Here is an 18,282-nt window from a genome sequence, read left to right as displayed (position 1 = left end):
TGAGGAGCTCGTGTCTTAGAAAAGTCGGTGTGCTCGTTGTTTGGCTTGGCGTCAAGGATTGACGTTGTAACACGAAAACCTGCAAACAAAAAATCTCGGTGTTAAGGGGAGTCGGACCCCGGTGTTTTGAGACAGCGAGGCGAGCACGCGAAGAACATGCTACGAAAGCTGGTTGGTTCGAAATAAATAAAAGTGGACATAGTGAATGCATTGTGGTCTTTGAGTTCGCGAATTGATTTGGTTTGTGGTTAATGGGGGTTCAACGTAATAAATCGACAAAAGTTATGAAGGACAGCGTAGTGAAAGGATGCGGAAGTTTCGACCACCTGGGGTTCTTTAAGGAGCACTGACACCGCGCTGTACATGGCCTCTATGATTTTCCCTCCATTGAAATTCGACCGCCGCGGACGAGAAGAAACCCGTGTCTTTTGGGATCACCACCCGAGCGCCATATCGAATGACCCACCGCGGTGGCGACTTCATTAATTTTTTTGTAGCGGCACCTACACTTGGCTACCAGTCGAGCATTTCGCAGTACCCGCGAGAGGACAGTTGTGCGCATGAGCCGTTACCATGGAACATGAAAGAGGAAAGTTATGCGCATGCGCTGTTACCATGCCAATTCCGGAGAGGAGTGGGTGCGCTGCGCGTTTCGTCGTCGCCGTCGTCGCTCTTTCATGCTGAGACCCTCTTTTATCCCTTCCCTTATGGCGCGGTTCAGGTTTCCGCCGATATGTGAGACAGATACTGCATCATTTCCTTTCCTCCAAAACCAATTTAACTTTATAGCCGCGGTCCGCAGTGTCGTTCTCCACGGCAGGCGTAGCATGGATCATATCTACCGTTCCGCTCAACTCATCAAAGTGCACCGGCATTTTATGGTGGTGGTAGTGTTTTTTATTAAAATAATAGTAAAAAGTAATGAAAAGATTTTTGCTAGCCCCGGCATCTGCCATCGATACTGGAGCACCTGAGTTGGGGCTGCGGATATAAAGGTTAGCAGGTAGAATGGAGAAATTAAATGAAAGGGGTAAGGGGACCGGAAGAGAGGATAGGGTGAGAAGTAATAGATACAAAATATTTACCCAATAAGAAATGTGTCCAGGTTGTGGGCGTGATTAGTTAATTTTGGAGGAATTAAAACACACGCGCACAGCACAGTTGTTGGCTACAACTTGATTGGGGCGTCCAGTTATTAATCGTTTAAGGTAGAACTCGCGGAGCGTTCGGTCACTGCGTGTAACTACCTGACGGAAAACAGACGGGACCTCAAGCCCTTGTGTTCGAGGAATGCACAGAGACTCAGTAAAGTTCGCTCACGAGTGCGCGCACTGCCATGCGGTCACAATAGCGTCTTGATGGAGTCTGGTAGTATGCCCTGCGCCCTATAGGCCGCAAGCATATCGCGACGAGCATCGGCGAACGCGGCACAGTGAAGGAGCAGGTGTTCTTGTGTTTCCACTGCACCGCATCCGTCACACACACCACTCGTCGCGATTCCGTGACGCACCCGTCGTTCCCCGGCCACACGCAACCAATGCGCGCGCAGAGGATCATTGCACGTTGTGACCGTGTAAGTGCGCGACAGCCGGTGACACTGTCGATGCGCTCACCTCCCCCGATGCGTGGGTCGGGGTGCTGCTTTCGGAGATGGTCATGGATGGCCGCACCCATGCCCTCCATCGGAAGGGGCAGATCGCTGGCAGGTAGTTGGTGTGCAGCGGTCGCTAGGTCGTCAGCTTCTTCGTTGCCGGCGATGCCGCAGTGACCGGGCACCCACTTTGCACGCACGGCACATCCTCTCTGGGCGAGGTGCTCGATGCGCGAGCGAATTTCCCGCCCTAGTGGAGTACCGCGGCCGTTAAATTGTAGGCGGCTAAGGGCGGCGCGGGAGTCGCACAGCAGAGCATTCCTGGGCGGCGGAGGGCCAAGGGTGAGCAGCAGGTCCAGCCCGAGCCGGATCCCCAACTCCGCCGTGGTTGAGAAGCCCAGGAAGGTTGCGTGTTGCTAGCTGTGCAGTCGCAAGGCGGGGACGGTAGCCGCCGCTGCAAGGGAGCAGCTGTCGCGGGCCACTGAGTCGTCGGTGTACACGATGAGATGGTCCTGGAGCTCCTCGTGTATGACGGCTCTGGCCAGCTGCTGCACACCAAAGAGGGGTGTGCTCCGCTTTCCCGCGATGCCGACGATCTCTCGCTGTACCGCCGAGGCAGCAGGCCAGGGCGCGCAGGAGCCGTAGGGAAGGGGCGAACCTTGAGTCAATTGCTCATACTCGAGCAGCAACATGCCCATTCGTGAGCGCGGGTGCGAGTGCATACGCTGCAGCAGCGAGCCGCCGTCCGGTGCGCGATGAAGCTGGTCGATGTGATTCAGTGCCCTGCGCGCTGCTTGCAGCTCAAGTGGCCAGGCTCCTGCCTCGGCTAACGTTTCTCTGCCAGAGTGCAACTGTAAACCGGATGTTCTCTGGAAAAACATAAGTAAGATCCTAAACCGTTCTATTACAGATCAATGCGTTAGCGGATTAACAATAAACAACTCCCTCGTTTCTGGCGTGGAATTGGCAGAGGCAATCAATAATGTTTTTTTATTTAGTTTCGAGTTCATATCATCCTGAGGGCATAAATGGAATCAATAGAAACAGTGAGAGTTTGTACTTGAGTCCCACAGATGAGAATGAGATTCATACAGCATTAAATTCTTTGAACAATAGCATGGTTCGTGATATCGATGACATCCAAATTGAGCCGGTGAAACATGTTTTAGATCTAATCTTACTGCCTCTTTTACTTATATATAATTTCATTATTTGCACAGGAAACTTTCATCAGAAAATGCAGGCATCAAAAGTAGTCGTACTGTACAACTCGGATGATAGAAACAACTTGTCGAACTACCATCCGATATCTATACTACCTGTTTTTTCTAAGGCCTTAGAAAATCAATACAATCTAGAATCATTATTTTGCAGTAAAATGTAATCTAATTAGTTCCGCACAATATGGTTTTCGTAGAGGCCGATCCTCTGAACTGGCCCTACTGGCACAGGAAGAATTTATTCTGAACTGCTTTGAAAGCAAAGAGATGGTTGCTGGTGTATACATAGACTACTCCAAAGTGTTCGACCGCTTAAATCATCAGACTACTAAAAAAGTTAGAAGCATATGAAATTCGAGGTGTACCCTTAGATTAATAAATGTACCTAAAGCGTAGCACAAAAAAAGTTGTAATAGGCGAAAATCTTTCCTCGTCTAAGTGTGTTACTACAGGCGTGCCTCAAGGAAGCATCCTAGTGCGCCTAATGTTACTTTTATGTCAGTGACATTGTAAACATCAGTACAACGCCAGAATATATAATATACGCTGATGACACAATACTTTTATTTCGAAACAGTTATCACAGCCAGCTTGTATATAACATTAATCAATCATTGGAAAATTTAAGCGTTTGGAGCAAACCTAATTTACTGGAGGTAAATGTAACCAAAACAAAAGCCGCACTTTTTTTCCACAAGGCAGTCTCCGATGCTCATCATGCCCTCAAATAATAATCTAATTTTGACAATACTGCTCTTGAAATTGTTGATTAAATGAAAACACTTGGCGTTTATTTCAACAAAATATGTCCTGGTATAGGCACAATAAATAAAATAATTTCACGCCTGATAAAAACCAGTAGATATTTTAGCAAAACTCAATTTCTTCCCACCGCCGAAAATTAAGCTACATATCTAGAACTCACCATTCTTGTCTCAACTAAACTACTGTTTCCTTGTATGGAATACAACTACGCAATCAAATTTAAATCGTAGATATGCACTACAAAAAAGGCTATTCGCCATATAGCTGGAAAATACTACTACACTCATACCGCACCGCTTTTTCAGAATTTTAAAGTAAAGTCAGTACACTATCTCTACTAGTTTAACTTAGCAGTTCGCTACAAACATCACATAACTACTTCTGAGAGTACAATGCTTTTGGTCGCGAGTCTAACAACACTTACACGAACATATCCTTCGCGTTCTGCTCACAGCTGTGCGGTACCTTTCGTACGAACGATGTTTAGCCAGCAAATGCTTGCACATACTCTCCCCACTCTATTAAAATATTTTCGCAAAAATAAAGTTAATATTGAAATTGTAAATAAGAAAAGAGTACATTCATTCTTTCTCTCGCAAATGTAATTTTTCTGATTTTCGTGAGGTGCGTTTCTCCAGTTTCTTTTGGATTTTTTGCGGGTTTGTTGCTATGTACAGTTGCTATAATTCGCTGATGGTGTTTGTCTTTCATATTGTGCATTTACATTTAAGATCAAAAAGACTGAACAATGCGCAGTAAGCGCTAAAATGTCTGTAAATGTACTGGGATGTACTGCCCAAATTGTAAGTGCACCAAATGTTATTACCAACACCTCGCTGTTTTTCCATGTAATGGGGCCCGAGCGCCGTCAAGTGAATTACCGTTCACTTTTTGTCTCGGGTCAATCATTTCTTACTGAAATGAAAATAAACTTCAAACTTCAAAGTAGGAGGGTTGAAAGATAGGAGAGTAAAGATAAGAAAGGACGTGCGCTATTATGTCCGAGGCCGATCCTGGAGGCAATGCAATACCGGGCCAACCCGTGCCGGAGTGATTGAAGCACTACGTCATATTTCTTAAAATAAGTTTAATATCTTGGGTCCAAATCGGACCAGTGGCAGATACTAAATCAGTGTCGTCAGTGTCCTTGGACAGGGGGCGAGGGCTTCTGGTCACGGGAGGTATCTGTTGCTAAATCATCGTGGTGGTGGTGAAAAACTCTTATTGAAGTCAAGGCCTAATAACGAAATTTACTCAGCAGCGTTTCGGGCGGCCTTCAGGCTGCACATTGTGGCGTCCAGGCGATGCCTAGTCGCGACTTCCTGTGCCTAGGTCATCAGCCGAAGTTGGAGATCCGGCTCGGTGCTGGACAAAGCAGTCCCCACAGCTGCGGACCGGTTAGGGGGCAAGAGGCAGGGGGCAAGTGCGCCGGGCAGGAAAATAAGAACGTTGTCTGCTCTTGCGATGTCACATAAGCGGCAAGCCGGAGAGTACGTTCCGGCGTGGAGGACAACACGTGCGGGAGTAAGAAAGGTGTGGGCCTGAAGGTGGCGCCACAAGTGCTGGTGGTGTTTTGAAAGGAATGTGTGCGGAAGAGGAAAGTGAGCCGAGAGAGGCGGTTGTGCAAGGTAATATCATGGTACGTGAGGAGCGCATCGCACGTATCCTTTCGCTGGACTGCGTAGGGCAGCCTCCCACTGCTGCTTTGAAATGATACTGAGGGATTTTGATGGAGGTAACGAACACAGCCCCACAAAGAAGGGAGATGAGTTACTCCGCCATTACTTTTCCTCAAAAACAAATATTCAGTATTTTACAGTGGAAATAACATACATAAACCATTTTTTTTATACTTGGTTCGAGTTGAACCGTAAAGAACTGTACCATCGGCAATGCTGCAGAAACCAGAAAAACATCACGTTGTCCACATCGTTGCTTTCAGACACACTCAAAGTTGTACCGCGGAAGTGTCCAAACTTATTAAATTGAATCGTTTTTCCAGCGTTTACAGGAGTGTACTGGGAAATATTTATTTTCCTTCCTCCTATTACACAGCATTCTTTCCATTCACCTTACCAATAAAGATTCTTCGACCTTGCTCAAGATCGAAATGCCTAGGCAAACTGAGATTTACGCTACAAAAGAAAGGTTGAGACCAAAAATTGTTTTTTGAGGAAAGAAAATGACGCAGTAACTGTCTCACATATCTCGTTGCACACCCGAACCGCGCCGTAAAGGAAAGGAAAAAGGATAGAGAGAGTGAAAGAAATGAAGACAGAGGAGCCGTAGTGGAGGTCTTCGGAATAATTTCGACCACCCGGGGATTTTTGACGTGGGCTGATATCGCACTCGACAGGGGCGCCTTTTGCGTTTCGCCTCCATCGAAACGCGGCTGCAGCGGCCGGGTTCGAACCCGGGTACCCCAGCTAAGTAGGTACTACGTGCGGACACACACAGACACAATGAAGGGTACGGGAAAAGCGTTCGTGTGTCTGTTTGTGCGCGCGCCTAGCACCTAAGATGAATTGTGGCCAACTCACCCAAGAAGACGTTCCTTTAAGACTGTCAAGACGATTTTCGAAGGCTCGAGAGCGATCCTGGCGCTGCCTGTAGATCAACACATACCCACCTACCTGGTACTCTCTACGCCCGCATCTATGTTGACCGTTTATACAATGCGTGTAAACTTAGCAATGAACCAAGAAACCAAACCGGCATTGTGCGGGTGTGTCCGCAAATATCAGCGCTATGATTTATTATCTGCGCCAAGGAGCAGTGATGCGCAATGATGCGCAGCTCAGGCCCTGCCGTTCAAGTGGTGGCAGTCGCCTGTGCCGCAGACGCCGTCGGGCTCAAAGACTCCAAGCCGTCAGATTCAAAACTATTTCTACTTTAATTGCTAAAAATAAAGGCTTCATCAATAACCCAATCAACGAACTACTAGAGGCATCCCTGCCTAGGCCTTAGTGAACTTCTACAGCATCCAGCCTCAGACAATGTCGTAGCGTAAACAAATTCTGGCCGTGATGGCGGACTTTCGATAGAGGCGCAATGGATAAAAGTTGATGCTCTCTGATGCGTTAGGAACCGAAGATAACCGAAATCCAGAGCTCTTCTAACGACGCCTTCTTGTCTCCGCTTATTCCATATATGCGAAAATGCAAAGTAAATTGTGGCGTGAAGAGTGACATGAGCTATCAGGGAGACCGTAGTTTAGAGCTAGGATTAAGAGGATGTTTATATTCCACTGAGATACCACAGAACACGAGCGTCTTTTTGGTTAATTTGGCTCATATTGCAGGCGTAGCTTTATAAGGGACAAAACCCAACTTAGTAATCTTTCACGCTCTTTTTCACACCACTCCCAAATATATGGAGCACAACCTTCCACAGCGGGCCACGTGATTTGAGCCACTGGCCACCAGGGACTCTAGGAAAACGAACCGGCCGATCAGGCTGCCCGCGCACTCTCTCCCCGGGCTATCTCTCTGTTCTTGGAAGCCCACTCCCGGTCACACAATCTTGCCTTTACATTCAAACACATCACTGATTACTACAAGGAGGAACACCGAAGCTACCGCCTCCTTTGTACGGGACTGGATCGCGCTGACGAGCGCCTTCTCGACAAAATTCTCGCCAACACTGCACTGTGCTCTGCAGTGCTTAAGCACTTCAGCCCATCCTTTGATGGCGCGTGCCAGTTCTATGGGTGTGGCTGACACCTTCCACATGGTTTGGGGGTGCCAAGCAAACCCTTCTATATCCCCTAACAACAACCCTACCAGAAAGGGAAGTGGCCCTGCTCGGCTGTCAAAACCTCAAGACCCAAAGGGCCTTGGTTCAACGGACGCGGGCGGCGTTGATTGGCAATGGGGCCCGAGAGTTGAGGCGCCACCTGGTAATGTGAGGGAAAGGGGCCGATAGGGCGCAAACCTAAACAGCTCTCTGCAACCAGTTAATGGTTTATAGGTGTTTTTCACATCCACCCCCGAGGCACTCTGGAATCCACGAGATGAAAGGTGAGAAGCGCCAATACCCATGCACTCTGCCGGAGCCTTGTGCATACTACCTTAAAAAAAATGCACCCGTGTTCGAACACGGCCGCGGCGGCCCTGTTTCGATAGAGGCGGAACGCTAAAAGGCGCCCGTGTGCTGTGCCATGATACAGCATGTTAAAGATGCCCATGTGGTCGAAATTATTCTAGAGCCCTCTACTACGGCACCTCTTTCTTCCTTTCTTTTTCACTGTGTCCTTCATCCCTTTTCTTAAGGCGCGGTTCAGGTGTCCGCCGATATGTGAGACACATACTGCGCCATGTCCTCTTCCCAAAAACCAATTTTCTATTTAATTTGGCCGGCTCTCTCAAATCATGAATAGATGTTTACCAATACCCTCTGCGATGGCTCAGTGCTTAGGGCCCTCGGCTACTGATCCGGAGTACCCGGGATCGAACCCGACCGCAGCGGCCGCGTTTCGATGGAGGGAAAACGCTAAAGCGCCCGTGTGCTGTGCGATATCAGTTCACGTTAGAGGTCCCCAGGTGGTCGGAGTTATTCAGCAGCCCTCTACTACTGCACCTCTTTCTTCCTTACTTCTTTCACTGCCTGCTTTCTCCCTTCCGGTACGGCGCGGTTCAGGTGTCCGCCGATGAAATAGACAGATACTGCGCCATTTATTCCTGAAAAACCAATTAATATTATTATTATCATCGAATGCCCGGTGTGTGAAAAGTGCCTACATTTTGGTTTTTAATACTTATCTTTAGGACGAAACACTGCGGAAGTGAAGTTATAATAATAATAATAATAATATAATATTAACAATAATCCATAACTCATTCATCCATAACTCATGCCCATAACATAACATTCATAACACAACATATATAACATATGGGACATTAGAGGGTGTGGGAATGCGCCGTTTACAATTGAGGTTGACGCTGAGTGTGGCGGCTGTGCAGGCTGTGTGTTCTGCCAGCCGTAAAAGTTTCCGGATCTGCGATGCTTGGCGGAGCGAAGCAAAACTACATTACTGCGCCATCTCCCGTCACAAACCGTGGTGTCGAGGCTAACGGCACGTCTGGTGCGGCATTGGCGTGAGTGAGCCTCGACACCATGCTCTGTGACAGCAGATAGGGCAGTAATGCTGTTTTGTTTCGCCCCGTCACGGATCGCTGATTCCGCAAACTTTTTCGGCTGACAGAACATTACATGCGTGTAAGAGCGTGCGTGGACAACGACGCGACCTCACAGAACGACACCCTAGCAGCTAGAGCCGATTAGCGGAAATGAAAAGAAAGCAAAGCAAATAAAAGCTTTTTGGAGCGGGCTTAGTCTGCAGTCAAATAAAAGTGAATTAATCATACGCTACAACATCTCAAACATAACTGCCAGGAGAACATAACGTAAGTAAGAAAAGGGCGAGTGAAATAATTCACACAACGAAAAAGACATTTGAGGCGTCGATGCTGACAAGCCGGTTTCCAGGGGGGGGGGAGGGAGGGGGGGGAAGGTCGAGCAGACGAAGGAACGGTTGCTGAAAAAAAAAACAATAAAAGCAGGCGGTTGGTTGTGGTGGTAGTGGTTTTATTAAAAATAATGGTAAAAAGGAAGGAAAAGATTTTTGCTAGCCCCCGGCATCTGCCATCAATACTGAAGCACCTGAGCTGGGGCAGCGGAAATAATGGATAATTTGTTTTGGTTTTTGGTTTTTTTGGGGGGGAGAAAGAAATGACGCAGTATCTGTCTCATATATCGTTGGACACCCGAACCGTGCCGTTAGGAAAGGGATAAAGGAGGGAGTGAAAGAAGAAAGGAAGTAATAGGCGCCATAGTGGAGGGCTCCGGAATAATTTCGACCACCTGGGGATCTTTAACGTGCACTGACATCGCACAGCACACGGGCGCCTTAGCGTTTTTCCTTTATAAAAACGCAGCCGCCGCTGTGGGGTTCGAGCCCGGGCGTGGCGGCTGCGTTTTTCCTCAAAATAATTTATAATAATAGTAATAATGATTGGTTTTTGGGGGGAAAGGAAAATGGCGCAGTATCTGTCTCATATATCTTTGGACACCTGAACCGCGCCGTTAGGAAAGGGATAAAGGGGGGAGTGAAAGAAGAAAGGAAGTAATAGGCGCCGTAGTGGAGGGCTCCGGAATAATTTCGACCAGCTGGGGATCTTTAACGTGCACTGACATCGCACAGCACAAGGGCGCCTTAGCGTTTTTCCTCCATAAGAACGCAGCCGCCGCACAACGGTGATGCACAACGCCAATTCAAGGAGCAGCGTCACTCAGCTCGTTTCGAGAGGCCTCCTGGGCGGGGAGCCGGTGGCTTCCTGGCCTCACGGGGCTAGGATTTTGGTGGCTCTCGCACATGTGGCGAGGGCTCCCTGTCACCTGGGGGCCCTCTGTTGCGAAATCGTCGTGGTGGTGGCGAAGAACCTTTAATAAAGTAAAGGCCTAATGACGAAAATTACTCAGCAGCATTACGGGCGGCCTTCAGGCTGCACATTGAGGCATCCAGGCGATGCGTAGTCGCAATGTCCTGTGCCCAGGTTATCAGCCGAAGGTGGAGATCCCGCTAAGTGCTGTAAAAAACAGCCTACCACTGCTGCGGACCGGTTAGGTGCCAAGAGGCAGGGGGCAAGTGTGCTGGGCAGGAGAATAAGATATGAGCCTAGTCGGATCTTGCGCTGTCACATAAGCGGCAGGCCGGAGAGTACATCCTGGCGTGGAGGACAAGACGTGCGGGAGAAAGAAAGGTGCGGGCCTGAAGGTGGCGCCACAAGTGTTGGTGATTATTTGAAAGGATGGTGTGCGGAAGAGGGAAGTGAGCCGAGAGAGGCGGATGTGCAGGGTAATATCAATGTACGTGAGGAGCGCGTCGCACGTATCCTTTCGCTGGGCTGCGTAGGGCTGCCTCGAAATGATATTGAGAGATTTTGGTGGTGGGACGAACACAGCCCGACAAAGAAGGGAGATGAGTTATTCCGCCATTACTTTTCCTCAAAAACAAATATTCAGTAATTCACAGTGGGAATAACATGCCTGAAAATATTTTTGTGAACCTTGAGAGTCATACAACTGCAATGCTGCAGAAACCAGAGAGATTTCACGTTGTCCACATCGTTGCTTTCAGCAACACTCGAAGTTTACCGCGCAAATATCGAAACTAATTCAATTTAATCGCTTTTCCAACTTCAAGCAGCAGTGTACAGGGCAGAGTTTAATTTCCTTCCTCCGGTTGAACAGAACTGTTTTTATTCAAATACCGGTAAAGATTCTTCGACCTTGCTCAAGCTGGAAATGCCTAGGCAAACTGAGTTTTGCGCTACAAAATGAATGTTGAGACGAAAAATTGTTTTTTAAGGAAACGAAATGACGCAGTAACTGTCTCGCATATCTCGTTGCACACTAGAAAAGCACCGTAAGGGAAAGGAGAAAAGAGGGAGAGAGTGAAAAAAGAAATGAAGAAAAAGGAGCCGTAGTGGAGATCTCCGGAATAATTTCGACCACCTGGGGATCCTTAATAAACGTGGACTGATATTGCAGAGCACACAAAAAATTGTGTAATTTTTTTCTTTTTGAGGCAAGGAAAAACGCGCAGTAAGTGTCTCACATATCTCGGTGTACATACGAACCACGCTGTAATGAAGCTGTAAAGGGGGAGTGAAAGAAGAAAGAAAGAGGTGTCGTAGCGGAGGGCTCCGGAATAATTTCGACCACCTGGGCATCTTTAACGTGCACTGACATCGCACAGCACAATAAATAATAATTGGTTTTTTGGGGGGAAAGGAAATGGCGCAGTATCTGTCTCATATATCTTTGGACACCTGAACCGCACCGTAAGGGAAGGGATAGGGGGAGTGAAAGAAGAAATGAAGAATAGGTGCCGCAGTGAAGGGCACAGGCGCGTTTTTGCGTTTAGCCTCCATCGAAACACGGCCGCCGCGGCCGAGTTCGATCACGGGTGCATTTTGCGTTTCGGAAGTTTGCACAAGGCACCGGCAGAGTGCATAGGTGTTGGGGCCCATCAACGTCCATCTCATTGAATCCACACTGACTTGGTGGTCCTCTCTATCTCTCTTCCGGTCCTCTCACCTTTTTCATTTCATTTCTTCTTTCTGCCTGCTGTCCTTTATTTCCGCTGCCCCAGCTCAGGTGCCTCAGTGTCGATTTCTGATGCCGTGGCAGTAGTAGTAGTAGTGGTCTATTAAAATAATAATAAAACGGAAGGATAAGATTTTTGCTAGCCCTGGCATCTGCCATCGATACTGAAGCACCTGAGCTGGGGCAGCGGGTCTAACAAAAAAATCTTTTACTTCCTTTTTATTATTATTTTATTAAAAACCACTTGCTACTACTCGATGGTTGTGGTGAAAAACCCCTATAAACCATTGACTGGTTTCAGACAGGTCATGAAATTTGGGCCCTGTTGGCCCCTTCCTCTCACAATACTAGGTGGTGCCTCAACTCTGGGGCCCCATTGGCAAGCAACTCCGCACGCATGCATTAAACCAAGACCTTTTGGGTCTTGAGGTCTTGACAGGCGAGCAGGATCACCTTCCACTCCTCTCTGGTGATGTTGTGGTTGGGGGGATAAATGGGTTTGTTTGGCACGCCCAAATCATCTGGAAGGTGTTCGCCACCCCCATGGAACTGGCACGCGCCATCAAAGGATGGGTTGAAATGCCATCCCATCAAAGGAAGGAATGGCGGAAGAGAGCATCGACATTCACTAAGTCCTAGACTGGGCACAGTACAGCGTTGGTGAGAATTTTGATGAGAAGGTTCTCGTCAGTGACCTGCCGTGATGGCTCAGTGGTAAGAGCGCTCGGCTAGTGATCTGGAGTTCCCGGGTTTGAACTCGACCGTGGCGGCTTCGTTTCGATGGAGGCGAAACGCAAAGGCCCCCGTGTGCTGTTTGATGTCAGTGCACGTTAAATATCCCCGGGTAATCGAAATTATTCCGGAGCCCTCCACTACGGCCCCTCTTTCTTCCCTTCTTATTTCACTCCCTCCTTTATCCCTTCCCTTACGGTGCGGTTGAGATGTCCGCCGATATATTTCATTTCATTTATTGAACCCTCAGGGCCAAAGACATTACAAGAGGGGAGTGGTTACAAAAAATACATAAATAGATACAATGCATATTACAGAACAAGTATTATCATTCTTCTGTTATACAATGTTAGCTAGTGCATAACGAAAATGCTGGTTATCAATAATGTCGACGATATCTGCGGGAAGGCGGTTCCATTCACGTGATGTACGAGGCAAGAAAGACTTAAATGCCGTTTTAGTGTTACATGATTCAATGCCATCTTTGTGACGATGATCATTGCGATTTGACACGTATTGGGGGACGAAATGAGGGAATCGCGAAGCGTGGGGTGATTGTATAGATTATGAAAAAGGCTCAAACTAATTGTCTGCCGGCGGGATGATAAAAGATGTAAAGAAAGATTAGCTTTCATGCTTGTTACATTTGCGGTACGGTTTAAGTTGGACAGGATAAAACGAGCAGCGTTATTTTGAACCAGCTCAAGCATAGTTATCAGTTTTTCATGATGCGGATCCCATATCGCTGCGGAATCCCCTACAAAAAAGTACTATGCGCGTCTGTGGAAAAAGCTATGTCTGTCTATGGCCTTTTATGAACGTCTATAAGCGCCCATAGAGGTGCTTATTGCCAGCTATTGAAAATATATGCCACTAAAGCTATAGCTCTGGAACCATACAACTGTATTAAACTCTCTATAGAAAAGTATATCGGCCTGTATACACAGCTATAGACAGAACTAGGAAAGGTCTATAGCTATTTGGGCCAAAATTGTATAGCCGGCCATAGGACGTTTTTGTATGGGATATTCCAGATTAGAACGTATTAGTGTTTTATAAAGCAAAAATTTCAAATAAAATGGAGTTTTGGAAAAGTTACGGCGCACGTAGCCCAACATGCGGTTAGCTTTGTTAGCAATGTAATGAATATGGCGCGTCCAATTAAGGTCAGCAGAAATATGAACACCCAGGTATTTATATGAAGTAACCGCTTCGAAGGCAACGTTATTTAGGTAGTACCCAGGCGGGGAGTTGGAACTTCTTGATATTTGCATAATTTTGCACTTATTAGTATTAAGTTCCATTAGCCATTCATTACTCCAAAGAGAAATGTTATATAGATCACGCAGGAGAATGTTAGCATCGTCGGGGGATTTTAGTTCGCGGAAAACAACACATTCGTCAGCAAACAAAAGAATGTTAGATGATACGATGGAAGGGAGATCATTGATGTAAATAAGAAATAAAAGGGGCCCAAGCACTGACCCTTGTGGCACGCCCGAGTAAACTTCGCTGAAAGGGGAATAAAAATTATTAGCGTAAACGAACTGCAATCAGTTAAGAAGAAAGTATTCAACCCATTTCAGAACATTGTAGTCAATATCCAGTTGGGTTAGCTTTAAAAATAGTAAGCGGTGACATACCTTGTCGAATGCTTTCGAGTAATCTAGGAAAATGCAGTCAGCTTCTGATGCGCGATCTAAAATAAGGTGAAGTTTGATGGTGAAGGTGGCAAGTTGGGTTTCACAAGAAAATGACCTCTTAATGCCATGCTGTGCGGGTGTAAAAAACGAATTAGAGTCGAGAAAGTTCACAAGGTTAGTGAAGATGACATGTTCTAAGAGTTTGCAACAAGTACCAGTGAGCGAGATGGGGCGATAATTTTTTGGGGATGTTCTATTTCCTGATTTGAATAATGGAACTACCTTTCCGACTTTCCATTGTGTTGGCAGAATGGAACTATCGAGAGTCTGCTGAAAAATTTTTGTTAGTATTAAGGAACTGTAGACAATTGCATTTTTTAAATTTTGCTAGAATGGAGTCAAAACCGGGCGATGAATGAAATTGTAGGGCATCACTAAGTTTAGCAACAACAGATGAATCGATGACAATTTGAGGCATGAGACAGATACTGCGCCATTTCCTTTCCCCCGATCACCAACCAGCGAACACGCGCTCTAAATCCTTCGTGTTCGCATCCTCTCCCCCGTAGTCTTTCTTACTCGGCAGGATGAGGTACCCGTGCGCTGCTTTCGGGCAGGGGTGGCTCTGACGCCATTTGTTCGTCATTGGTGGCTTGCAAAAAATCTTCCAGCAACTGACAGGTGCCCTCACTGTAGCGCTGCACCGGACATTTGTGATGTGCGGCACTTGTTGTTGACGCGCCTAACAACGGTTGCTATTAGGAAACGGCTCCTCAGGGCGGTAGGCCTGGGATGGAACCGCGAACGTGACTATGTGAAGTGGACTATGAACAATCGTTTCATCAGCAACCTCTGCGACTACCTCCGCGCAACAGGTCTTCACTCCGTCTTTTAACTTTATATCTCCAGCATTCCTTCCCGTTTTTTCAACTTCAGGCCTCTTGGCACACTTTTGGAATAAAAAAGGGCTGCTCTTGTTGCTGTTGCTGATAGGAAGAAAGAAAAGGAAAGCGCACGGGCCTGCCTACAGGCTCAGGCCGAGCCACGCTCGCTGCCGCGTGCGGAAAGCAGGAGAGTTAAAGGGTAGGAGAGCAAAGAGAGAAAGAAAAAAAGAAAGGGCGCGCGCTAATATGCCCCGGGCCGATCCCGGAAGCAGTGCAATACCGGGCCGACCCTTGCCAGAGTGCTTCAATACAAGCACTCCCAACTACGCTCATATCCTACTCTGCCCGAGGAGCCAACGAATGAACGCCGTGAGCGGACGCACTTCACCTCGGCTCCGTGGATTTTTACTCGGGACGGCGAATTTTCGACCTGAAATGGACTGATACCACCCATAATCGGTCAGTTAAGGCGTTCAGCACCCGTTCCCACCATTTTCTGTGCAATTTCACCACATTTGCCCGAAAAAGACTAACGCTCCAAGCCAGGCGCGGAACGCTAGGCCTCGTGTTGTGCCTAGCACAACAAAAAGCTCCTCCAGCCCATGCCTCGCCCCGCGCCACGCTGCGCGGCGCTGAAAATGAGCTCGGAGGCGTCCCTGCTACCCACAACAAATGAAGGCTTGGAATCCGACATTTACTTAACCGACTCTCAAGACCGAACGGAAAACGGTCCGACGACCAGTTCGTCCCCGGCCTCGCCACCGCCTACTACCCCTCTGCCCAACGGCTGGAAGATAGCCTTGAGCAGACATCAAGAAAGGAAGCTTCACAAAGGAGCCCGGACCGAAACCAACAGCCAAGTGCAGGGCAGCACCGACTCCCAGGACCCCCCACCAAATCACAAACATCCTACGCCAAAGAAACGCGGCCTTGGAGTCCGCCTCCCGCCTCTACCGCAAACGGACATCAAAATCGTGATTCGACCTCGCCGAGGACTCGCTTTAAAAAACTTCTCAAATCTCGATCTTTGCCCAAGCAGTAAGCAACGCCTGTCCAGAACCGCAGCAGGTGGATGGAAGGTACCTCCTCCGTTTCCACTACGGATCAAATATCCTCGTAGCGAGCACTCCGCACGCATAAGTTGCCTACGAACTTCGACAAATCAAGACACTATCCCTTGGAGACCTCACTCCTGACGTGAACGCCTACATACCTTTATCAGAGCACGACAGACGGGGCGTAATTCACGGAGTTCCGGACCACGTGACACCGGAAGCTCTTCAGACAGGCCTATACATCCGCTCACGGGGGACCACCGTACTCGACGTACGACGCATGGACAAAACATCGTCGATGCTGATCACTTTCAACGGCCCGACCACACCCGAAATTGTGTACTTCAAGAGCGCGGAGTTTCGTTGCCATCTGTACCGCCCAGCACGACAATTCTGCTATGTGTGCATGTAGTCGGGTTATCGCTCCGATGTGTGCCCCACTCCAGACCTGGCGGCCTGCAGGAAATGCGGGGCCCAAAATCGTCCTGACGGACATCAGTGCCTGCCGAAGTGTGCTCTGTGCGGAGGAACACACGAAACCGGCAGCAAAGAGTGCCCCAATCGGTTCAAACCACTCAAGCAAAAGCCACCATCCGTCCGATCCTCCACCCCACCCATCAAGGAACAACACCGGTACAGGAAAGACAACCAGGCCCGAACTCGGACGCCGCGCTGGTTCAGCACGGACGATGAGTCATCCAGCGAAAGCTGCAGCAGTAGGAGCAGATAGAGATCCGTCTCCACCAACCGGTCAACCCCTCCTCCCTCTGCACCCAAGCAAAAAAAGGAAATTAGCCGGCCACACCAGGGGCAAGCCAAGGCCACGAACAAAAAGGTGAGCTGGGCAGAGCTCGTTAAGAACTCCCCCACTGTTCCTTCAAACACACCTACTCCACCCAAATGCTCAGACTGCGCAAAAATGGCACACACTATTGACAAGCTACGATCCCAGGTAGCGGAGCTAGCTCGCAAGTGCACTCCTCTCACCACCCCCCCCCCCCCACGTTCAACCTACCCCACCTCCTGCGCCCCGGGAGGTTGAGCCTTCCCCCAAACCACTGCTACCACCAGTGGCGACACCCACTCCCACACCTCGCCAACCGACAACCACCCCCCTCTCCAACACATATGAAGAAATAGAGGGACGTCTCTTGAATAACATTATGAACAACATAAACCCCTTTCTCACAACATTCACCTCCCAGCTCTCAGCCCAAATCGCACCAATAGGAACGCGCCTGGACGCATATGACGCCCAATTTTTTCCCTACAAGCACTGATAAACACAAAAGCCCGTAGCAGAAAGCGTGTTACCAGCTCTGACAACCCTCGAGCAAAAACCTGCAGGTCCGCGTCCGCGGCGGTCGCGGTCGCTATGAGTAGCGACAACGAACCTGTCAGGAGCTTTACCAGCTACCAGGATGGCTCCGCTCTCTAAATCAAGCACTCCTGACCGCCTAGAGATCTGTCAATGGAATTACCAAAGTTTCAGGAGAAAACAAAGCCTCTTGAAACAATACGTCAATGTCACCCCCATTCGACCCGATATAATCTGCCTGCAAGAGGTAGGAGCCGACCCGGCGCCGACTGTCCCAGAATATTACACAGTCCACAGCGCGAGCTCGCCAAAAGTTGCCACAGTTGTTTCTAAGGACATCACGGTGGTCGAACACTCCTTGAGAGAACAGGAGATCAACTACAACATGATCGAGGTCATTCCCAACAAGAGGGGCCGCAAGAGCACCTTCGTTCTGAACGTGTATCACCCCCCACGAGCAACCACGGCTGATTTCTCTGACATACTTCAAGAGTCAGATCAGCTAGCTGTTTCGCATCAGATTATCGCACTCGGTGACTTTTACGTCCCCCCACAGAAAATAGGGCTACAAAACGAACTGGCTTCGTGGTCTGAGCGTAGTACGAGCTCGGGATGCCCTGGGCCTGGAAATACTTACTGATCCTTTATACCCAACCCGCGAAGGAAACAGAGCCACGCGCGATTCATGCCCTGACCTTACAATCGTCAAGAACATCCATAACGCTACGTGGACAAATCTCGGAGAGAGCTTAGGTAGCGACCACTACATCGTAAGCACGTCTATAACCTCCGCAAACATTTCTTGCACCCTGGGAATAGCCAAAATCACGGACTGGACTAAATACCATGCACAGCCCGTTCCGGAAGACCCCATTCAATCAATCAGAGAATGGAGTGAACAGAGTCGCAAAGCACGCAAGGAGGTCACCACCGAAGTACAATGCACACCCGATAATCCGGCT

Source organism: Amblyomma americanum, chromosome 5 (genome assembly GCF_052857255.1).
Source record: "Amblyomma americanum isolate KBUSLIRL-KWMA chromosome 5, ASM5285725v1, whole genome shotgun sequence".
Classification (NCBI taxonomy): Eukaryota; Metazoa; Arthropoda; class Arachnida; order Ixodida; family Ixodidae; genus Amblyomma; species Amblyomma americanum.
This window is presented reverse-complemented; position numbering follows the sequence as displayed.